The sequence below is a fragment of the Somniosus microcephalus genome, unplaced genomic scaffold (genome assembly GCF_052327205.1).
Source record: "Somniosus microcephalus isolate GS21.2 unplaced genomic scaffold, FLI_Smic_1.0 unresolved_chr1, whole genome shotgun sequence".
NCBI classification, from domain to species: domain Eukaryota; kingdom Metazoa; phylum Chordata; class Chondrichthyes; order Squaliformes; family Somniosidae; genus Somniosus; species Somniosus microcephalus.
The window spans coordinates 158,762,175-158,787,213 of record NW_028225179.1 but is presented as its reverse complement, the minus strand read 5'-3'; the positions used below and the strand labels follow the sequence as shown (position 1 = coordinate 158,787,213).

Genomic DNA, 25,039 nt, shown 5'->3' with positions numbered 1-25,039 from the left:
TGCTGGCCTTCATTACAAGAGGATTTGAGTACAGGAGTAAAAAAGTCTTACTCCAATTATATAGGGCCTTGGTGAGACCACACCTGGAGTACTGTGTACAATTTTGGTCTCCTTACCTATGGAAGGATATACTTGCCACAGAGGGAGTGCAACCAAGGTGCACGAGATTGATTCCTGGGATGGCGGGAATAGAGAAGAGATTGAGTAAACTAGGCCTGTATTCTCTTGAATTCAGAAGAATGAGAGGGGATCTCATTGAAGCATACAAAATCATTACAGGGATGGATAGGGTGGATGCTGGGAGAATGTTTCCCTTAGCTGGGGAGCCTAGAACCAGGGGCCACAGCCTCAGGATAAAGGGTAGGCCATTCAGGACTGAGATGAGAAGAAATTTCTTCACACAGAGGGTGGTGAATCTTTGGAATTCTCTACCCCAGTGGGCTGTGGAGGCTCAGTCATTGGGTATATTCAAAACAGAAGTCGATAGATTTCTGACTAGTAAAGGCATCAAGCGATATGGCGATAGGGCCAGTGAATGGAGGTGAGGCAGAAGATCAGCCATGATCTCATTGAAAGGCAGAGCAGGCTCGAAGGGCCGAATGGCCTACTCCTGCTCCTATTTCTTATGTTCTTATGTTCTATCCAATCATTCCTCAAAGTTAAAATTCTCCAGTCCGGGCAACATCCTGGTAAATCTCCTCTGTCCCCTCTGTAGTGCAATCACATCCTTCCTGTAATCTGGTGACCAGAACTGAAACGTTAACTCTGTCTCTCTCTCCATGATGCTGAATACTCCCAGCATTTTCTGTTTTTATTTTATTGTTTTATACAGTTCAAGCATAACCTTCCTGCTCTTACATTATATGCCTTGGCTAATAAAGGAAAGTGTCCCATATGCCTTCTTAACCACCTTATCTAACTGTCCTGCTACTGTCAGGACAGTGGATAGGCAATAGCAAACATTCAAAGATCCAATTCCCTCGTCCAGATCATTAATATATGTAATATCTCCAAATTTACAGACGACACAAAGCTGGGTGGGAGGGTATGCTGTGAGGAGGATGTCGTGAAACTCCAGTACGATTTGGACAGGTTGGGTGATTGGGCAGAAACATGGCAAATGCACTATAATGTGGATAAATGTGAGGTTATCCACTTTGGTGGTAAAAACAGGAAGGCAGATTATTATTTGAATGGCAATAGATTGGGAGAAGGGGAAGTGCAAAGAGACCTGGGTGTTCTTGTGCACCAGTCGCTGAAGGTAAGCATGCAGGTGCAGCAAGCGGTTAAGAAGGCAAATGGTATGTTGGCCTTCGTAGCAAGAGGGTTCGAGTACAGGAACAAGGATGTCTTGCTACAGTTGTACAGGGCCTTGGTGAGACCGCACCTTGAGTATTGTGTGCAGTTTTGGTCGCCTTATCTGAGGAAGGATGTTCTTGCCATGGAAGGAGTGCAGCGAAGATTCACCAGGCTGATACCTGGGATGGCAGGAATGACTTATGAGGAGAGATTGTGTCGATTGGGCTTATACTCGCTGGAGTTTAGAAAATTGAGAGGGGATCTCATCGAAACCTATAAAATTCTGCCAGGACTGGACAGACTAGATGCAGGAAGGATGTTTCTGATGGCCGGGGAGTCCAGAACCAGGTGTCATAGTCTAAGGGGTAAGCCACTTAGGACTGAAATGAGGAGGAATTTCTTCACCCAGAGAGTGGTGAACCTGTGGAATTCTCTGCCACAGAGGGCGGTGGAGGCCAGTTCTTAAGGCTAAAGGGATCAAGGGATATGGGGAGAAGGCAGGGACAGGGTACTGAATTTGGATGATCAGCCATGATCTCATTGAATGGTGGAGCAGGCTCGAAGGGCCGAATGGCCTACTCCTGCTCCTATCTTTTATGTTTCTATGTTTCTATGTTTCTGTTCCTGGTGACGTCACACTTTGATTACTTTTTACTTCTCTCTCTCCCGCTCTGAGATTGGTAAACCTACCTGGTCTGTCACCTCGGTTTTGTAGTCGCTCCGTCGCCGCCTCGCTCCACCCAGGTCCGCCGCCGCTGTGGGGCCTACCTGGTCTGCCGCCTCGGTTTTGTAGTCGCTCCGCCGCTGCCTCACTCCACCCAGGTCCGCTGCCGCTGTGGGGCCTACCTGGTCTGCCGCCTCGGTTTTGTAGTCGCTCCGCCGCCGCCTCGCTCCACCCAGGTCCACCGCCGCTGTGGGGCCTACCTGGTCTGCCACCTCGGTTTTGTAGTCGCTCTGCCGCCGCCTCGCTCCACCCAGGTCCGCCGCCGCTGTGGGGCCTACCTGGTCTACCGCCTCGGTTTTGTAGTCGCTCCACCGCCGCCTCACTCCGCCCAGGTCCGCCGCTGCTGTGGGGCCTACCTGGTCTGCCGCCTTGGTTTTGTAGTCGCTCCGCTGCCACCTCGCTCCACCCAGGTCTGCCGCCGCTGTGGGGCCTACCTGGTCTGCCACCTCGGTTTTGTAGTCGCTCCGCCGCCGCCTCACTCCACCCAGGTCCGCCGCCGCTGTGGGGCCTACCTGGTGTGCCGCCTCGGTTTTGTAGTCGCTCTGCCGCTGATTCGCTCCACCCAGGTCCGCCGCCGCTGTGGGGTCTACCTGGTCTGCTGCCTCGGTTTTGTAGTCGCTCCGCTGCCGCCTCGCTCCACCCAGGTCTGCCGCTGCTGTGGGGCCTACCTGCTGCTGCTGCCTCGGTTTTGTAGTTGCTCCGCTGCCGCCTCGCTCCACCCAGGTCTGCCGCTGCTGTGGGGCCTACCTGCTGCTGCCGCCTCAGTTTTGTAGTCGCTCCGGCCGCCGCCTTGCTTCATCCAGGTCCGCTGCCGCTGTGGGGCCTACCTGGTCTGCCGCCTCGGTTTTGTATTTGCTCCGCCGCCGCCTCGCTCCACTCAGGTCCGCCGCCGCTGTGGGGCCTACCTGCTGCTGCCACCTCAGTTTTTTAGTTGCTCCGCCGCCGCCTCGCTCCTCCCAGGTCCGCCGCCGCAAAGTGTCAAGTTGGATTCAAAACTGGCTCGGAGGCAGGAAGCAGAGGGTAATGGTTGATGGGTGTTTTTGTGACTGGAAGGCTGTTTCCAGTGGGGTTTCGCAGGGCTCAGTACTAGGTCCCTTGCTTTTTGTGGTATATATCAATGATCTAGACTTGAATCTATGGGGTATGATTAAGAAGTTTGCAGATGATATTAAAATCGGCTGTGTGGTTGATACTGAAGAAGGAAGCTGTAGACTGCAGAAAGATATCAATAAATTGGTCAGGTGGGTAGAACAGTGACAAATGGAATTCAATCCGGAGAAGTGTGAGGTAATGTATTTGGGGAGGGCTAACAAGGAAAGGGAATACACATTAAATGGTAGGACACTGAGTAGTGTAGAGGAACAAAGGGACCTTTGATGTCCACAGATCCTTGAAGGTAGCAGGCCAGGTAGATAAGGTAGTTAAGAAGCCATACGGAATACTTGTCTTTATTAGCCATGGCGTAGAATACAAGAGCAGAGGGGTTATGCTTCAACTGTATAAAACACTAGTTAGGCCTCAGCTAGAGTACTGCGTGCAGTTCTGGTCACCACATTACAGGAAAGATGTGATTGCACTAGAGAGGGTACAGAGGAGATTTACAAGGATGTTGCCGGGAATAGAGAATTTTAGCTATGAGGAAAGATTGGATAGGCTGGGGTTGTTTTCTTTGGAACAGAGGAGGCTGAGGGGAGACCTTATTGAGGTGTATAAAATTATGAGGGGCCTAGATAAAGTGGATAGAAAGGACCTATTTCCCTCAGCAGAGGGGTCATAAACCAGGGGGCACAGATTTAAAGTAATTGGTGGAAGGTTTAGAGGGGATTTGAGGGGAAATTTCTTCACCCAGAGGGTTTTGGGGGTCTGGAACTCACTGCCTGAAAGGGTGGTAGAGGCAGAAACCCTAACCACATTAAAAAAGTACTTGGGTGTGCACTTGGGATGCTGTAACCTGCAGGGCTACGGACCAAGAGCTGGGAAGTGGGATTAGGCTGGATAGTTCTTTGTTGGCCGGCGTGGACACGATGGGCCGAAATGCCCTCCTTCCGTGCTGTAACTTTCTATGATTCTATGAGTTCTGTTATCCGGGCATGGGGTGCGTCACACGCTACCCGTACAGGCGCTGCCCACAACGGCCCACTGAGAATTCACCTTCATTTCACAGACGCTCTCTTGTTGCTTAAACTCAAAATCTTCAAAAGTGGTTTTCTTCGGCTTCAGAGAACGTAGGATTGTGTTCATTTTCTCCGGCCAATCCGCTTCCCCCGGGAGAGACCCACCCCCTCACTGAGTGACAGGCTCTCCGGCCAATCCACTTCCCCCAGGAGGGACCCGCCCCCCTCACTGAGTGACAGGCTATCCGGCCAATCCACTTCCCCCAGAAGGGACCCGCCCCCTCACTGAGTGACAGGCTCTGCGGCCAACCCACTTCCGCCAGGAGAGACCCGCCCCCTCACTGAGTGACAGGTCCTCCGGCCAATCCACTTCCCCGGGGAGAGACCCGCCCCCTCACTGAGTGACAGGCTCTCCGGCCAATCCACTTCCCCGGGGAGAGACCCGCCCCCTCACTGAGTGACAGGTTCTCCGACCAATCCGCTTCCCCCGGGAGAGACCCGCCCCCCTCCCTGAGTGACAGGCTCTCCGGCCAATCCACTTCCCCCGGGTAGAGACCCGCCCCCTCACTGAGTGACAGGCTCTCCGGCCAATCCACTTCCCCCGGGAGAGACCCGCCCCCTCACTGAGTGACAGGCTCTCCGGCCAATCCACTTCCCTCGGGGGGAGACCCGCCCCCTCACTGAGTGACAGACTCTCCGGCCAATCCGCTCCCCCCGCTAGAGACCCGCCCCCTCACTGAGTGACAGGCTCTCCGGCCAATCCACTTCCCCTGGGAGAGACCCGCCCCCTCACTGAGTGACAGGCTCTCCAGCCAATCCGCTTCCCCCGGGAGAGACCCGCCCCCTCACTGAGTGACAGGCTCTCCGGCCAATCCGCTTCCCCTAGAAGAGACCCGCCCCCTCACTGAGTGACAGGCTCTCCGGCCAATTCGCTTCCCCTGGGATAGACCCGCCCCCTCACTGAGTGACAGGCTCTCCGGCCAATCCACTTCCCCCGGGAGAGACCCGCCCCCTCCCTGAGTGACAGGCTCTCCGGCCACTCCGCTTCCCCCGGGAGAACCCCGCCCCCTCACTGAGTGACAGGCTCTCTGGCCAATGACCAGGTCATTGTCACTGGACCCGGGCTCTTCTAGTTCAGCCTGTGAATCGCACGCAGACGGGTCGCGGAACAGACTCAGGAATTGGTCATTGACGGAACCTTCATGCGGTTCCTTCTGAGAGCGAGTGAAGCTGGCGGGCCTTGGGGAAGTGTGGCCAATGGCCGCGGTGGGAAAGCAGCTCGAGTGAGCCGGACCGCGGGAATCCACCGGAGACACGGCCATGGAGCGCCACCTTCCGGCTGTGGGGCCACATTACAGGCAGCGAGCTCACCGGCTTCCTGCAGTTCTGACCAAGGCTCATCGACCTGAAACTCGGTTTCTCTCCCTACACATGCTGCCTGACCTCCTGTTTATTCCTGCAGTTCACACCTCATTCTGGACTTAGCTGGACATTTTGAACTACCGGCCAAAACCAATTTTATCCCCAGAATTCGTTCATTGATTTTTCTTTTCGTAATGAATTTGCATCCAACCAGCGATCACGTGGTTTTCAGAGCAGTCTCGCCATGTTTATTACATTCATTAATCTAACAATACAAACAAAGTGAACGAAAAGAACAAAAATGTTGCCAGACAAAAACTCTAAAGCAGGAAGTTCAGGAGCTGCTTACTGGTCTGTCAGGAGCAAGATACCCGGGGATGTAGTGGAAGAAAGTTCACGGGCACTGTTGTTGGCCACACATTGAGATCCACATCTTACTCAGGCTAACAGGGGCAGGTAAAGAAGAGAGGAAAGGAGCATCAATCACACAGCGGCATGGGGTTTCCCAGCAGAACCAGGGTGTATTCCAGCAGATGCATGAAGCACACAGCAGAGGCAATCAGCATCCCAGCAGAAGCAGGGAGCTCACATCAGAGCCAAGACGTGTCCCAGCACAGGCAGTGAGGTAAAGAAATGAAACAAAGGTGCTCTCTTCTTCTGTATCTGCTCGAAGCAGGTTACATTTCCGTATTAGCAGAGACCTGGTGTGAACAATAATATAAAAAACAGAATCTACTAATACAATAAACCTGAATTGGAAAAGGTGTTTCAGGTGTATAACGCCTCATCACGAGTTCTGATGAAAAGATTCACATTCAAACCATCAATCGGCTCTTTTCTCTTTACAGATACTGACTGGTCTGCCATGCACTGCCGGCACTTTGTGTTTTATATCCGGTAGGAACAGTTTACCAGTGAGCCCCATCAGCTGGGAACAGATGTGTGGCACTGGAGGGGCGGGGGAAAAGGGGCAACTAAATTTGTCACACTACAGTGACAGAGCTTACTCATGAAAAAAATAAGTTGAACACCACAATATTTCTCAATGCACTGAGGATTGTAAAAAAGATTTCTCTCCAGCTTATGGGGAGGAGTCACTGGAGAGCACCCAGGCTGGGGCTCTTTTCTCTAGATAAGAGAAGACTGAGGGATGATGTAGCTTTTAAAAGTTTTTAAGAATAATTTCTCCTTGACTACACAAAGCACTCTGGGTCCAGGTATATTGTGTATCAGGAAAACAGGTTTATTATGCATTAAACATCCAGTACAAAGAAGTAATACTGAACAAGAAGATAGTCACAGTCTGTTCATCGAACCCTGGCATTCCTCCGAGTGACTGTGGTGCTAATTACATTACATGGACATTACATTAAACCTACCTCTTTGACCAAGCTCAGTATCAGATTTGGTTTGATAACATTCCTGTGAAGCGCCTTGGGTCATTTTACTATGTTTAAGGTGCTATATAAATGCAATTTGTTGTTGTTGTTTGATTCAAATCCAGGACCAAGGGGTGAAGTAACGGTCTGACACATACCTAGGGCGCTGCCTAGGATAATCCAGTAACTAGTTTCCATTCACTTTTGACCAAAGTATCTCCCAGGCACCCTCTGGAAATAAATTTCATGTCTTCAGCACCCACTTCAGAGATTTTTTAACTGATTAATCTCCTCTCTGTACTCGGAATACAGGCCCAGATTTTGGAATTCCGCTCTCCTGACACACAGCAAGAGCCCATATTGGGAAATTCCACAATCCCAACCTGTGCTTTTTGGAACATTGGACAGACCGTGAATGCGGATTTTCCCGACAGGGACTCGGTGTGTGCCAGGAGCACGGAAGAGGGAATTCTAGGCTCGTGTTTATTTTCCATTCTTTTTTCTGATCCCATTATCTTTCAGTTCTGAAGGAAGGTCCTGCCTGAATTGTCTGATCAGCCGAGTGTTTCAGCATTTGCAGTTTTTGATATTCCCTCAGTACCGGTTTCCACCAGCAGGTGGTGATACTGCACTGTAAAACTTTGCAGCTCTTTGTACAGCTCGGCATCGCCATCTCCTGGCTGAAAGTGGCACTACAATCAACTGCGAGGGAACGTCAAACACTCTGGGGTGAATTTTCACTTTTACCACAACAGGCGTTAGCGGATCGGCCGCCCGTTTTACAGCCCGCACCGCAGTAAAAGTGAACATTCAGCCCGTTAAACCGAAGATTTGCAAACTCCCCATCATCTTGAAGAGAGATAGTTTGTGTATTTCTCATCACTAATGGTGCTGATGAACTGAGGAATGTCCTCGTTTTGAGAGCACAACTTATACCTGCTTTTTAATATAAAGGAGTGGGGCAGTGATGAGAAAGGGCTGGGATGGAGTTGCTGTCGGTTTTACTTTTTATTTTAGTCTTTGTTTTTATTACAGTGTCAGCCAGTGGCTCAGTTGGTCGCACTCTCGCTTCCTGAGTCAGAAAGTTGTGGGTTCAAGTCCCACTCCAGAGACATGAGCACAACAATCTAGGCTAACACTCCAGTGCAGTACTAAGCGAGCGCCGCACTGTCGGAGGTGTCTTTTCGATGAGACCTTAAACCGAGGCCCTGTCTGCTCTCTCGGGTGGATGTAAAAGATCCCAAGGCACTATTTCAGAGAAGAGTTCTGACGAAGGGTCATCGACCTGAAGCATTAACTCTGTTTCTCTCTCCACAGATGCTGCCTGACCTGCTGAGTATTTCCAGCATTTTCTCTTTTTATTTCAGATTTTCAGCATCTGCAGTATTTTGCTTTTGTGTTTGAGTTTTCCCCGGTGCCTTGGCCAATATTTATCCCTCAATTAGCGTAACAAAAAACAGATTATCTGGTCATTATCACATTGCTGTCTGTGGGAGCTTGCTGTGCACAGATTGGCTGCCGCATTTCCCACATTACAACAGTGACTACACTCCAAAAAGTAATTCATTGGCTGTAAAGCGCTTTGGGAAGCCCAGTGGTCGTGAAAGGCGCTATAGAAATGCAAGTCTTTCATTCTTCTCACATTTTATATTTTTATTGGTTGTATTTACAGTCTCATTGGGGTTTTACAATGTGTAATTTGGAAATTACATTTTCCAACTCCTGACCTCTGACCTCTGCTCCTGACCCGAATGGCGCGGGGTCAAGTCACTGTGACGTCATGGATGATGCGGGCTGGCCTGAGGCCCCGCCCCTTTTACAGACCCGGATCGGAGCCGGAGCAGATTCTCAGCCATTTGTTGTTCACATCCCCAGTCCAGAAGAAAGGATAAAGTTTCCCCGTGAATTTATTCCCAGTGAAGGTGTGGAGATGGGACTTGGTGTCCACGCTGTAAAATGAAACTGTCCCGGACTCATAACTGAGATAAACTCCCACCTTCCAGGGGATCAGACCGGCGGGGAGAGGGGATTGAGGGGAGGAGTTTACATAAAACCCATCACCAGCCCGCTCAATGGTCCAGACTCCAGTCTCTGGGCTCTCGGTGACCCAATCCTTCCTTTCCAGAGACTCTGCGGCTACTCCCAGACTCCAGACCCGATTCCCCGCCACATCCACCTCCCAGTAATGTCTCCCCGATGTGAATCCCTCCGATCCCAGCACACAGGAACAGACTGTAAACCTCTTCCCGGTGTCAGGGAGATTCCTCTCGGTCCGGGTCCGTTTTACACTCTTCAGATCCTCAGATATCTCGAGCCATGGACTCACTGTTTCCACATCCAGGGTCACAGAGACTGGGAGAAAAAGCAGAGAATTAGAGAGATTCACCCGGGATTAGAGAGACTGGCCGGGGATCGGGGGAGAGACTGGCCGGGGATCGGGGGGAGAAACTGGCCGGGGATCGGGGGGAGAGACTGGCCGGGGATCGGCGGGGAGAGACTGGCTGGGGATCGGGGGGAGAGACTCGCCGGAGATCGGGGGAGAGACTGGCCGGGGATCGGGGGGGGAGAGACTCGCCGGAGATCGGGGGAGAGACTGGCCGGGGATCGGGGAGAGACTGGCCGGGGATCGGTGGGAGAGAGTGGCCGGGGATCGGGGAGAGACTGGCCGGGGATCGGGGGGAGAGACTGGCCGGGGATCGGGGGAGATGTTCTCACCGAGATCCCCCTTTCTGACTGATTTTTTTGTTTCTCAATTCGAGAAAAGAGCCACCCTGAGGGGAGGAATCGAGGATCTGACAACAGCAGAAAACACCGGGACCTCCATGGAGGGAGGTCACAGCTTCTGAAAATATCAAACATTACACCCGCCTCCGCACTGTGGGATTCTGTGGGGATATAAATACTAAAATGAACAAAAGCTGGAACTGGAGCCTCAATGTACAACTAAATAATGTTCCCAGTTTAATGCACCACAAACTGGGGTTAAAATACCTGGGGGTTGAACACATTCCATACTCCTTACCAGATTACTCACTGAGGGAAGTCACTCTGTGGGACTGGGTGTATATGGGTAGATGTGTGTGTGTGTGTTCCTCAAAGTAGAAAAGTCCCCGGTCTGGATGGGATGCATCCTATGTTACTGGGGGAAGTGAGGGGGGAAATTGCGGAGGTTCTGGCCACAATCTTCCAATGCTCCTTAGATCTGGGGGTGGTGCCAGAGGACCGGAGGATTGCAAATGTTACACCGCCCTTTTAAAAAGGGGAGAGGGCTAAACCTGGCAACTACAGGCCAGTCAGCCTAAGGTCAGTGGTGGGGAAAGTTGTAGAGACAATAATCTGGGACAAAATTAATCAGCGTTTGGGAAAGTATGGGTGAGTAAATGAAGGTCAGCACGGATTTGTTAAAGGCAAATCGTGTTTGACTAACGTGATCGAGTTATTTGATGAAGTAACGGGGAGAGTTGATGAAGGTAGTGAGGTGGATGTGATATATATCAACTTTCAAAACAAGGTATCTATAGATATGTGAAGAGAAAAATATTGGTGAAGTCAAGCATAGGTCCCCTGCAGTCAGAATCAGAGGAATTTATAATGGGGAACAAAGAAATGGCAGACCAATTAAATACATATTTTGGTTCTGTCTTCAGAAAGGAGGACACAAATAACCTCCCAGAGATGCCGGGGAACATAGGGTCTGATGAAAGGGAGGAATTGAATGAAATCAGTATTTGTAGGGAAATGGTGTTAGGAAAATTGACAGGATTGAAGGCTGATAAATCCCCAGGGCCTGATAATCTACACCCCAGGGTACTTAAGGAAGTGGCCCTAGAAATAGTAGATGCATTGCTGGTCATCTTCCTAAATTCGATAGACTCTGGAACAGTTCCCATGGATTGGAGGGTAGCTAATGTTACCCCACTATTCAAAAAAGGTGGTACAGAGAAAACGGGGAATTACAGACCGGTAAGTCTGAAATCGGTAGCGGGGAAAATGCTAGAGTCCATTGTAAAAGATGTAATAGCAGAGCACTTGGAAAACAGTGACAGGATCAGACAAAGTCAACATGGATTTACAAAAGGTAAATCGTGCTTGACTAATCTACTGGAAATTTTTGACGATGTATCTGGTAGAATAGATAAGGGACAGCCAGTGGATGTGGTGTATTTGGACTTTCAGAAGGCCTTTGATAAGGTCCCGCATAAGAGATTAGCGTGTAAAGTTAAGGCACATGGGATTGGGGGCAAGGTACTGACTTTATGCATCTCTCCACTTCACCTGACGAAGGAGCAGCGCTCTGAAAGCTTGTGATTTCAAATAAAGCTGTTGGACTATAACCTGGTGTTGTGTGACTTCTTACATTTGTCCACCCAAGTCCAACACCGGCATCTCCACACCATGAATGATTTTGATCGAGTAAATAAGGAGAAACTGTTTCGAATGGCAGAAGGGTTGGTAACCAGAGGACACAGATTGAAGGTGATTGGCCAAAGAACCAGAGGCAACATGAGGAAACATTTTTTACACAGCGAGTTGTTGTGATCTGGAACGCGCTGCCTGAAAGGGCGGTGGAAGCAGATTCAATAGTAACTTTCCAAAGAGTATTGGATAAATAGTTCAAGGGAAAAAATGACAAGGCTGTGGGGAAAGAACAGGGGACTGGGATTAATAGGATAGCTCTACCAAAGATGGGCCGATTGGCCTCCTTTTGTTCTGTATCATTCTATAATCACAAAAAATGAGCATTTTATTAAGAGTGTCTAATCCTCCACCTGTGAGTGGTCTGCTTTCAAATCACTAAAAATGACTTTAAAACTGTACTGAACCATTTACTAGTTTCATTGGTGTACACTAGTCAGTTTCTTCATAAATTAAATATTTTTTAATATTTAAAAACTGTTAAAACGTGCCTACTAGTGCCTGTGCCCCTAAAAATTAGTTCAATTTGAAGAGTTTCCTCAAACGGGCACAATCAGCGGAAACTCGCCAGGCTCATTATCCCGATCTGGCGGCGGGGCCAGTTTTATGGGCGGGGTCGATAAATGGAACAACACCCAAAAGCTCAGAGGGACTTGGACTTCGAGCTTCGAGCAGCGTAAAGAGATGAGAGCTACACGCTTACAACTGTTCCTGATAAGTCCTCCGGTGAGTATCTGTCTGTCCCAGTGTAAGAATCCTGAGAAATCCCCATTTCACATTCCCACTAGCTAACATGGACGAAATGAAATAAACATTATTAGTTGTAGGTTTAGGTTGGTATTATGTAACTGTTAGTCAATGCTCGCCAATTCTTGAATAATCGTGTTTATAAACCAGTGTAATATGCCTTGGGTAGACCCGGTTAGATTTTAAAATGGAAGAAAGAGGCCTTGGGCCTGCTTGACCAAATATTAAAGGTGCAGACTTTAACAAGCCTTGTTAGCAAAGCGACAGTCAGTCTGTGAGAAAAGCTGAGAGAATTAATGGAACTCCAGAGACTGAGATACGAGGCAGGGACAGTAAGATTGTTATGAATTACATGTTTGTTTATTTTGAATTCTTATTTTAATATCTTATAACCAATAATATCTTATAATTGTCAGTAAGAGATCCATAATCGCGTGTAAGGATTAAATGTAGAAGTTTGTAATCACCAACTGTATGCAATGATAGCCTGAATGATGTGTAACATGTAACCCTTTTTCTTATGCTTAAAAGTCTGTGAGGAAGCTGTAACCAGACAGCCTGGGGTGAGAAAGAGATTGCCACGGTCGTCTAGACTGCAGTTAGCCTGGGAACCAAGGTCAGGTGCAGTTACCATTGTGCTGAAATGTTAGAACATCCGCAGTGAATTATAAAAACAAAGGCCAACAGCAAGGGCCGTATCTCAACCTGTGGAGACATATTCCTTTAGTATTGCCATAAATACCCCAGATAAAACCGCTTGGACCACCCAGCATTGATATTGGTACCGGCTACGGACATGACAATGGCACACCCAGCCCAGTGAACCCTGCGGAGACCGCCTCACCAACATCTGGGGACTTGTGCCAATATTGGGAGAGCTGTTACACAGACAAGTCAAGCAACAGCCTGACATACTCATACTCACAGAATCATACCTTTCAGCCACTGTCCCAAACTCCTCCATCAACTGGGCAGATCCTGTCCCACCGGCAGGACAGACCCACCAGGAGTGGCGGCACAGTGGTATACAGTCGGGAAGGATTGGTCCTGGGAGTCCTCAATATAGACTCCGGATCTCCTGAAGTCTCATGGCTTTAGGTAAAGCAAGGTGAAGGAAACCTCCTGCTGATTAACACCTACCGCCCTCCTTCAGCTGATGAATCAGTTCTCCTCCATGTTGAACACCACTTGGAAGAAGCACCGAGAGTAGCAAGGGCACAGAATGTACTCTGGGTGGAGGACTTCAATGTCCATCACCAAGAATGCCTCGGTAGCTCCTCTACTGACCGAGCTGGCCAAGTCCTTAAAGACATAGCTGCCAGTCTGGGCCTGCACCATTCAGGATAAAGCAGCCCGCTTGATTGGTATTCCATCCACCACCTTCAACATTCACTCCCTCCACCACCGGCGCACTGTGGCTGCAGTGTGTACATCTACAAGATGCACCGCAGCAACTCGCCAAAGCTCCTTCAACAGCACCTTCCAAACCCACAACCTCTACCACTTAGAAGGACAAGGGCAGCAGACGCATGGGAACATCACCACCTACAAGTTCCCCTCCAAGCCACACACCATCCTGACTTGGACCTGTATCGCCGTTCCTTCACTGTCGCTGGGCCAAAATCCTGGAACTCCCTTCCTAACAGCATTGTGGGTGTACCTACACCATATAGACTGCAGCAGTTCAAGAAGGCGGCTCACCACCATCTTCTCAAGGGCAATTAGGGATGGGCACTAAATGTAGGCCTAGCCAGCCAGTGACGCCCACATCCCATCAATGAATAAAAAATAAAGAACCAACATTAGGGAAAAACCTACTTGACCTCATCCTCACCAATCTACCTGTCACAGATGCATCTGTCCATGACAGCTTTGGTAGCAGTGACCAATGCACAGTCATTGTGGAGACGAAGTCCGGTCTTCACACTGAGGACACCCTCCATCGTGTTGTGTGGCACTACCACTGTGCTAAATGGGCTAGATTCAGAACAGATCTAGCAGCTCAAAACTGGGCATCCATGAGGTACTGTGGGCCATCAGCAGCAGCAGAATTGTATTCCACCACAATCTGTAACCTCATGGCCCGACATATCCCTCAGTCTACCATTACCATCAAGCCAGGGGACCAACCCTGGTTCAATGAGGAGTGTAGAAGAGCATGCCAGGAGCAGCACTAGACGTACCTAAAAATGAGGTGCCAACCTGGGGAAGCTGCAACACGGGACTACATGCATGTTAAAAAGCAGAAGCAGCATGCTATAGACAGGGCTAAGCGAACCCACAATCAACGGATCAGATCAATGCTCTGCAGTTCTGCCACATCTAGTCGTAAATGGTGGTGGACCATTAAACAACTAACGGGAGAAGGAGGCTCCATGAACATCCTCATCGTCAAGGATGGTGGAGTCCAGTACATGAGTGCAAAAGACAAGGCTAAAGCGTTCTCAACCATCTTCAGCCAGAAGTGCCAAGTGGATGATCCATATCGGCCTTCTCCTGAGATCCTCACCATCACAGAAGACAGTCTTCAGCCAATTCACTCAACGTGGTAGCAAGAAATGGCTGTGTGCACTGGATACGGTCAGAAGTGGGGATGTTGGCTGATGACTGCACAGTGTTCAGTGCCATTCACAACTCCTCAGATAATGAAGCTGTCCATGCCCGCATGCAACAAGACCTGGATGCAGAAATGCATCCAGCTGCGGCTGCTAGCAGACCGCATTGCGGCGCTGGAGCTGCGGATGGATGGGCTTTGGAGCATTCACGATGCTGAGAGGGTCGTGTATAACACGTTTGATGAGGTGGTCACACCGCAGGTAAGGGCTGCACAGGCAGAAGGGAAATGGGTGACCATCAGGCAGAGCAGTAGAGGCAGGCAGGTAGTGCAGGGGACTCCTGTGGCCATCCCCCTCTCAAACAGGTATACCGATTTGGATACTGTTGAGGGGGATGACTTACCAGAGGAAGGCAGCAGCAGCCAACTTCCTGGCACCAGGGGTGCTTCTGCTGCTCAGGAATGGAGGAAAAAGAGTGGGAGAGCAATAGTGGTAGGGGATTCTATCGTAAGGGGAACAGATAGGCGTTTCTGTGGCCTTAGACGTGGCTCCAGGATGGTTTGTTGCCTCCCTGGTGCCAGGGTCAAGGATGTCACTGAACAGCTGCAGGGCATTCTGAAGGGGGAGGGTGAACTGTCAGAGGTCGTGGTTCACATTGGGACCAACAACATGGATAGGAAGAGGGATGAGGTCCTGCAGCAAGAATTTAGGGAGCTAGGTAGCAGATTAAAGAGCAGGACCTCAAAGGTTGTAATCTCTGGATTACTCCCGGTGCCAAGTGCTAGTGAGTATAGGAATAGGAGGATAGAGCAGAAGAATGCATGGCTAAAGAGTTGGTGCAGGAGGGAGGGCTTTAGTTTCCTGGATCACTGGGCCTGCTTCTGGGGAAGGTGGGACTTGTACAAGTCAGACGGTTGCACCTGAACCAGAGTGGGACAAATATCCTTGCGGGGAGGTTTGCTAGCACTGTTCAGGGGGGTTTAAACTAAAATGGCAGGGGGTTGGGAACCTGAGCAGGGAGACAGAGGAAAGGGAAACAGGGATAAAAGCAAAAGATAGGAAGGAGAAAAACAAAAGTGGCAGTCAGAGAAACCAATGGTTTAAATCAAACATGGCCACAGTAAATAATAATTCTAATAGGTCTAAGAGCGTTAAAAAACAAGCCTGAAAGCTTTGTGTCTTAATGCGAGGAGCATTTGTAATAAGGTGGACAAATTGGCTGCGCAAATAGAGGTAAACGAATATGATTTGGTTGGGATTACGGAAACGTGGCTCAAGGATGGCCAAGACTGGGAACTCAACATCCAGGGGTATTCGATATTCAAGAAAGATAGGCAAAAAGGAAAGGGAGGTGGGGTAACATTACTGGTTAAAGAAGGGATTAATACAATTGTAATGAAGGATATTAGCTCTGATGATGTGGAATCTGTATGGGTAGAATTGAGAAATACTAAGGGGAAAAAAACATTAGTGAGAGTGGTATATAGACCTCCAAACAGTAAGGCAGAGGTTGGGGATTGCATGAAAAGGGAAATTAAAGAAGCGTGCAATAAGGGCACAGCAGTCATCATGGGTGACTTTAATCTACATATAGATTGGGCCAACCAAATTAGTAACAATACTGTGGAGGAGGAATTCCTGGAGTGATTACGGGATGGTTTCCTGGATCAATATGTCGAGGAACCAACCAGAGATCAGGCCATCTTAGACTGGGTATTATGTAACGAGAAAGGATTAATTAGCAATCTTTTTGTACGAGGCCCCTTGGGTCTGAGCGATCATAATATGATCGAATTCTTCATTAAGATGGAGAATGAAGTAGTTGACTCGGAGACTCGGGTCCTCAATTTAAATAAAGGAAACTACGATGGTCTGACGAGCGAGTTGGGTAGGATTGATTTGGGAATGTTACTCAAAGGGTTGATGGTGGATAGGCAATGGCAAACATTCAAAGACCGAATGGATGAGCTACAGAATTTGTTCATCCCAGTTTGGCATAAAAATAAAACAAAAAAGGTGACTCAACCGTGGCTAACAAGGGAAATTAGGGATAGCATAAGATCCAAGGAGACGACATATAAATTGGCCAGAAAAAGCAATAATCCTGAGGATTGGGAGCAGTTTAGGATTCAACAAAGGAGGACAAAGGGATTAATTAAGAAAGGGAAAATAGAATATGAGAGTAAGCTATCAGGGAACATAAAAACTGACTGTAAAAGCTTTTATAGATATGTGAAGAGAAATAGATTGGTGAAGTCAAGCATAGGTCCCTTGCAGTCAGAATCAGGGGAATTTATAATGGGAAACAAATAAATGGCAGACCAGCTAAATTCATACTTTGGTTCTGTCTTCACAAAGGAGGACACAAATAACCTCCCAGAGATGCCGGGGAACATAGGGCCTGATGAAAGGGTGGAACTGAAAGAAATCAGTATTTGTAGGGAAATGGTGTTAGGAAAATTGATGGGACTGAAGGCCGATAAATCCCCAGGGCCTGATAATGTACATCCCAGGGTACTTAAGGAAGTGGCCCTAGAAATAGTAGATGCATTGCTGGTCATCTTCCAGAACTCGATAGATTCTGGAACAGTACCCATGGATTGGAGGGTAGCTAATGTTACCCCACTGTTCAAAAAAGGTGGTAGAGAAAAAGTGAGGAATTATAGACCGGTAAGCCTGACATCGGTAGTGGGGAAAATGCTAGAATCTATTATAAAAGATGTAATAGCAGAGCACTTGGTAAGCAGTGACAGGAGCGGACAAAGTCAACATGGATTTACCAAAGGTAAATCATGCTTGACTAATCTACTGGAATTTTTTGAGGATGTAACTGGTAAAATAGATAAGGGAGAACCAGTGGAAGTGGTGTATTTGCACTTTCAGAAGGCTTTCGATAAGGTCCCACATAAGAGATTAGCGTGCAAAATTAAGGCACATGGGATTGGGGGCAAGGTATTGACTTGGATAGAGAACTGGTTGGTGGACAGAAGGCAGAGAGTTGGAATAAATGGGTCATTTTCCGAGTGGCAGGCAGTGACTAGTGGGGTACCGCAAGGATCGGTCCTAGGACCCCAGCTGTTCACAATATATATTAATGATCTGGACGAGGGAATTGGATGTAATATCTCCAAATTTGCAGACGACACAAAGCTGGGTGGGAGGGTAAGCTGTGAGGAGGATGTCGAGAAACTCCAGTACGATTTGGACAGATTGGGTGATTGGGCAGAAACATGGCAAATGCACTATAATGTGGATAAATGTGAGGTTATCCACTTTGGTGGCAAAAACAGGAAGGCAGATTATTATTTGAATGGCAATAGATTGGGAGAAGGGGAAGTGCAAAGAGACCTGGGTGTTCTTGTGCACCAGTCACTGAAGGTAAGCATGCAGGTGCAGCAGGCGGTTAAGAAGGCAAATGGTATGTTGGCCTTCGTAGCAAGAGGGTTCGAGTACAGGAAGAAGGATGTCTTGCTGCAGCTGTACAGGGCCTTGGTGAGACCACACCTTGAGTATTGTGTGCAGTTTTGGTCGCCTTACCTGAGGAAGGACGTTCTTGCCATGGAAGGAGTACAGCGAAGATTCACCAGGCTGATCCCTGGGATGGCAGGAATGACGTATGAGGACAGATTGTGTCGATTGGGCTTATACTCACTGGAGTTTAGAAGATTGAGAGGGGATCTCATCGAAACCTATAAAATTCTGTCAGGCCTGGACAAACTAGATGCAGGAAGGATGTTTATGATGGCCGGGGAGTCCAGAACCAGGGGTCATAGTCTAAGGATAAGGGGTAAGCCATTTAGGACTGAAATGAGGAGGAATTCCTTCACCCAGAGAGTGGTGAACCTGCGGAATTCTCTGCCACAGAGGGCGGTGGAGGCCAGTTCATTAAATATATTCAAAAAGGTGTATATATTTCTTAAGGCTAAAGGGATCAAGGGATATGGGGAGAAGGCAGGGACAGGGTACTGAATTTGAATGATCAGCCATGATCTCATTGAATGGCGGAGCAGGCTCGAAGGGCCGAATGGCCTACTCCTGCTCCTATCTTCTATGTTTCTATGTTTCTATGGAAGACGTTCAGGCTTGGGTTGATAAGTGGCAGATAACATTCGCGCCACAGAAGTGCCAGGCAATGACTATCTCCAACAAGCGAGAGTGTAACCACCGCCCCATGACATTCAATGGCATTACCATTGCTGAATGCCCCACCATCAACATCCTGGGGGTCACCATTGACCAGAACCTTAACTGGACCAGCCACATAAATACTGTGGCAACAAGAGCAGTTCAGAGGCTAGGTATTCTGCAGCAAGTGTCTCACCTCCTGACTCCCCAAAGCCTTTCTACCATCTACAAGGCACAGGTACGGAGTGTGATGGAATACTCTCCACTTGCCTGGATGACTGCAGTTCAAATAACACTCTAGAAGCTCGACACCATACAGGACAAAGCACCCGCTTGATTGGCACCCCCTCTAACACTTTAAACATTCACTCCCCCAACCAAGGACTGCAGCGGTTCAAGAAGGCGGCTCACCACCACCTTCTCAACGGCAATTAGGGATGGGCAATAAATGCTGGCCTTGCCAGCGATGCCCACATCCCATAAAAATGAATTTAAAAAAATACAGCGAAGTCTATGGGCCCTGTCAACATCCCGGCTGTCGTGCTGAAGACTTGTGCTCCAGAACTAACCGCGCTTCTAGGCAAGCTGTTCCAGTACAGCTTCAACACCGGCATCTATCCGACAATGCTGAAAACTGCCCAGGTATGTCTTGTCCACAAAAAGCAGGACAACTCCAACCCGGCCAATTACCGCCTCATCAGTCAACTCTCAATCATCAGCAAAGTGATGGAAGGTGTCATCGACAGTGCTATCAAGCGACACTTACTCACCAATAAGAGAAACAGATTGGTGAAGGCAAGCGTAGGTCCGTTGCAGTCAGATTCGGGGGAATTTATAATGGGGAATAAAGAAATGGCAGACCAATTAAATACATACTTTGGTTCTGTCTTCACAAAGGGGGAGACAAATAAACTCAGAGATGTCGTGGAACATAGGGTCTAATGAGAGGGAGGAATTGAATGAAATCAGTATTTGTAGGGAAATGCTGTTAGGGAAATTGACAGGATTGAAGGCCAAAAAATCCCCAGGGCCTGATAATCTACATCCTAGGGTACTTAAGGAAGTGGCCCTAGAAATAGTAGATGCATTGCTGGTCATCTTCTAGAACTCGATAGATTCTGGAACAGTTCCCATGGATTGGAGGGTAGCTAATGTAACCCCACTATTTAAAAAGTGTGGTAGAGAAAAAACGAGGAATTATAGATCGGTAAGCCTGATATCGGTAGGGGGAAAATGCTAGAGTCCATTATAAAAGATGTAATAGCAGAGCACTTGGAAAACAGTGACCGGATCGGACAAAGTCAACATGGATTTACAAAAGGTAAATCATGCTTGACTAATCTACTGGAATTTTTAAGAATGTAACTGGTAGAATAGATAAGGGAGAACCAGTGGATGTGGTGTATTTGGACTTTCAGAAGGCTTTCGATAAGGTCCCGCATAAGAGATTAGCGTGTAAAGTTAAAGCACATGGGATTGGGGGTAAGGTACTGTCTTGGATAGAGAACTGGTTGGCAGACAGGAAGCAAAGTGTTGGAATAAACGGGTCTTTTTCCGAGTGGCAGGCAGTGACTAGTGGGGTACTGCAGGGATCGGTGCTAGGACCCCAGCTATTCACAATATATATAAATGATCTAGACAAGGGAACTAGATGTAATATCTCCAAGTTTGCAGATGAAACAAAGCTGGGTGGGTGTGTATGTTGTGAGGAGCATGCAGAGAAATTCAGTACGATTTGGACAGGTTGGGTGATTATACTGCACTTGCCATGTGTTAAGTCTGTGTGTTCTATTTATTGTTAATAAGAATCACTGCACACAGACCACAAGAATAAATTCAACAGGTCTTTACTAGTCGAAGGTCAGGCTGAACTGCCCAATAAATCATTACACAGCACTTATATACCGGTGTGGTCACCACCGGTATTACAGTATACAGCAGCCAAGATAAAGTAGTGCATCTCTTAAAATAGTTCTCTTAAAGGTGGAACGGTTACATACACCACAATCCTCCCTTTTTAGCTGAACAGTATATATTCCCCATTTAACATAACATAATAACATATATACACAACTTCATGTAAAAACAGTTTACAGATTCAGTCTCTGAGGAGGCCTCCTGATCCGAGACGGATAACGCCTTTCAGGGGTCTCTGGTTCTCGTTGCTGGGGTGACTCATCTAGTTGATGCCCTATGGATAGGGCATCATCATCAGGTATATTCACTTCTGAGGTAGATGCTTCAGGTTCACTAACTTCCTCCACGGTTGTCTCTGTCGTAACCATGGGCTCGACCCTTGTTCTCGATCCCACCAGTTGGTCAGCATGACGTCGCATTACATTTTCACCAACATCTACCGTGTACATCAGGGGTCCTTGTCTGGCCCGAATTGTTCCAGATTGCCATTTCTCGTTTTTATAGTCCCTGGCTAACACCGGTTGTCCTATTTCAAAACTCCGAGTGGGCTTGTTATTGATATGCTGGAACTGTTTGTTTTCGACTTCCCTCCGCACATTTGGTTTTAACAAGTCCAACCTGGACCGCAACCTTCTGTTATAGAACATCATGGCAGGACTTTGGTTTGTTGTTGCATGGGTGGCGTTTCGATATGCCAGTAGGAAATTGTCCACCTTGTGTTGCAGTGGAATCTGATCTTCGCTCATGGCCTTTATTGCCTTTTTGAATGTCTGTACTAACCTCTCGGCCAGCCCATTCGTAGCTGGATGATATGGGGCAGAGGTATAATGTTTCACCCCATTCTTCTTCAGGAATCTCTGGAATTCCTCTGACACGAACTGTGGTCCGTTGTCTGAACATATTTGCTCTGGCAATCCATTTCTTGCAAATATCATTCTTAGCACCGCGATCGTCTTCTCCGAGGTAGTGGTAGTCATTTTAATCACTTCTGGCCATTTAGCATGTGCGTCCACCGCAATTAAAAACATGGAGTCCATGAATGGACCAGCAAAGTCAATATGTACACGTTGCCATGGGGTTGAAGGCCATTCCCATGGATGCAGCGGTGCAATTGGAGGTGCATTTTGGACTTTTTGGCACCCTGAGCAGCTTTTCGTCAGATCCTCTATCTGTTGGTCGATACCCGGCCACCACACATAAGCCCTAGCAAGGCTTTTCATCTTGACTCCCCCCAGATGACCTTCATGTAGTTCTTTTAGAACTCTCTCTCTTAACTTAGGAGGGATAATCACCCTTGTTCCATACATCAATGTTCCCTGACAGATGGACAGCTGTTCTCGTCTTGCTGAGAATGCCGGTAACAGTGGATCACCATGGGCTGGCCATCCCTTTACTGTCAATTCGTAGACCCGGGACAGTGTCGGGTCATTCCTAGTCTCCCTTTCAATATTTGCATTGGTGACAGGTAAACATTCGATGATGGTCGAGTGAAATAACTCCACCGGGTCAACCATCGGTGCCTCCTCCTCAGTAGGTAGTGGCAGGCGCGACAGCCCATCAGCATTACCATGCTGCTTTGTACCTTTGAATTCTATCTGATATTGATGTGCCCCTAGGAAAAGGGACCATCTCTGGAGCCTCTGTGCTGTCATCACCGAAACACCCTTCTTAGGGTTAAAAATGGATACCAACGGCTGGTGGTCTGTCAGCAGTGTAAACTTCTGGCCCTGCAGGTAATGATTAAACTTCTTTACTCCCCACACAAGGCTGAGAGCCTCCCTATCTACCTGAGCATAGTTGCGCTCAGCGGAGGTCAATGATCTGGATGCAAATGCGACTGGCCTTTCCAAGCCATTTGGCAACTTGTGTGAGAGTACTGCTCCAATACCATAAGGAGAAGCATCACAAGCTAAACGAATAGGTAGCATTGGGTTGAAGTGAGCCAACACTTCCTTAGAGGTGATCAATGCCTTGCTTTTGCGAAAGGCCTTCTTACAGTCCTCGCTCCACTTCCATGGTACTTCTTTCTGCAAAAGAGCGTTCAGCGGGTGCAGCACCGTGGATAGATTTGGCAGAAACTTATGGTAATAGTTAATCAACCCTAGGAACGACCTCAACTGGGATACATTTTCCGGAGCGGGAGCCTTCACAACAGCTTCGATCTTGTCAGGTGACTTGTGCAGCCCCTCCTGGTCAATGACATGACCACAGTACGAGATCCGCTTCTGAAAGAACTCACATTTCTGGCGATTAACTCGAAGTCCATATTCCTTCAATCTGGTGAGCACCAGTTTCAAATTTGCAAGGTGTTCCTCATCGTCATCTCCTGTAATCAGGATATCGTCCAAGTAACATTGAGTGCTTGGAATTCCCTGTAATACCTGCTCCATGGCCCTCTGCCAAATTGCTGGAGCCGAAGCCACTCCAAAAACCAGTCTATTATATCGATACAAGCCTCTGTGCGTGTTGATTGTGAGATACTGGCGCGACTCTTCCTCAACTTCCATCTGTAAGTACGCTTGCGCCAGGTCTATCTTGGTGAAGTGTTTCCCGCCAGACAATGAAGCAAAGATATCCTCAATCCGCGGAAGTGGATATTGCACCGTGTGAAGCACCGGATTAACCGTGATCTTGAAGTCTCCACAGATGCGGACCTTCCCCGGTTCCCCTGGCTTGTTACTCGATGAACGCTTCATGACGGGAACAATGGGCGTGGCCCACTCATTCCAGTCCACCTTAGACAGTACTCCTGAACGTTCTAGCCCTTCCAGCTCAGCTTCCACAGCAGGTCGTATCGCATAAGGTACCGGTCTGGCTTTGAAAAATTTTGGGTTTGCATGTTCTGCAATCTTGATTTTTGCCGTAATTCCTCTGTGTTCCCAGTCCCTGTTGGAACACCTCTTTAGCCTCATCCAATATTCTGGACAATCGTTCAGGTTGCTTTTAGGGAGTGCCAGTCCATATTTATTTTCCTGATCCACTCCCGTCCCAGAAGTGGTGGCCCTCCCTCAGGTAGTACATATAAGTCCATTCCTTGGTGTTCTTTGCCCTTGTGTACCACCTTGACTTTTATCTTTCCGATGGGGTATACTCTTTGCCCCGTGTATGTCTGCAATACTATCTCCGTATCCCGTAGGGGAATATGTGTGAATAACCTTTTGTAATCTTGCTTATTCATGACCGTCAACACCGATCCAGTGTCCAATTCCATCTTCACTTGGACTCCTGCTATCTGAAGTGTGACCCAGATAGTTTGTAGGTCAGCTTCCTTACTCACATTGTGAATTCTCAGACTACCCAGTTCCTTGCTGTTGGAGTCTGAATCCGAATTCTGTTCATCCGAACTCTTCTCAGCCACCTTATGTACCTTTCTGCACTTTTCCTGCGGTGACTTTTTGTTGCTGGTCTTCTTTCCTGACCGGCATACTTTAGCTATGTGACCAAGCTTGCCACATTTTCTACATTCCTGATTTTTAAACCAGCATTGGTTCTGATCATGTGTTGTCTTTCCACAACGATAACATTTCGCTGTACCCAAAGCCATTTGATCTACGCTGAGTACCGCTGCCTTCAGCTGCATTTCCACAGTGCCTCTCGCTGCGGCTTCGTGCGATGCTGCAATAGTGACAGCCTTATCAAGTGTAAGATCATTCTCTTCAAGCAGCCGCTTTTGTGTTCCTTCTTTCGACAATCCACACACGAATTTGTCTCTCAGTGCCTCTGTCAGTCTTTCCCCAAACTGACAGTATTTCGCTAGCTTACGCAGTTCAATTAAATACTCCACGTTGCTTTCCTCTTTCAGTTGCGTTCTCGCATAAAATTTAAATCGTTCCGCTAACATCAGCAGTGTGGGGTTCAAATGATTTCTCAGGACAGCAACAATATTAGCGAAAGCCTGATCCGCCGGTTTAGCTGATGATAGAAGATGCTTCAATAGCCCGTATGTCTTTGCACCCATTGAGTTTAGTAAGGTTAGTGCTTTATCTTCATCTGATATTTTATTTGCCTTGCAATAAATCTCTATGCGTTCTACATACGTGGCCCAATCTTCAACATCGGCATCGAAATCATTGATGTTACCATGCTTAGGCATCCTCGCAATCTTCTTGAGAAACAAAAAGAAATTTTTCTTTTATTTATTTATTTATTTTTTCAAAATGGTGGTTTCCCGCGCTTGTCTTCTTCCCCCGCCTACGAAAATGGCGGCTTCCCGCGTTTGCCTTTCTCCCCTGCTGGCTGTAATGGCGATTGCCGTATTGCTGCGTTCGCCCTCCCCAGCGGTTCTCAAATCGTGCCTCCCAGCCCCTCTTGCAGTCCGGTCCTTTCCCCCGGCTGCGGCTGAGTTCTCCGCGGTTTTTAATTTTTTTATTATTATCTCCCGCGCCTCGCGGCCTCGGTAGC

General features: G+C 48.1%; 1 protein-coding gene and 1 pseudogene across 1 annotated transcript in view; both read right to left on the bottom strand.

Moving 5' to 3' along the window:
- LOC147096358 (zinc-binding protein A33-like) overlaps nucleotides 1-25,039 on the bottom strand; it is a 94,609-nt gene that overhangs the window by 43,350 nt on the left and 26,220 nt on the right. The window lies entirely within an intron of this gene.
- LOC147096359 (E3 ubiquitin-protein ligase TRIM39 pseudogene) lies at nucleotides 8,431-9,255 on the bottom strand (annotated as a pseudogene).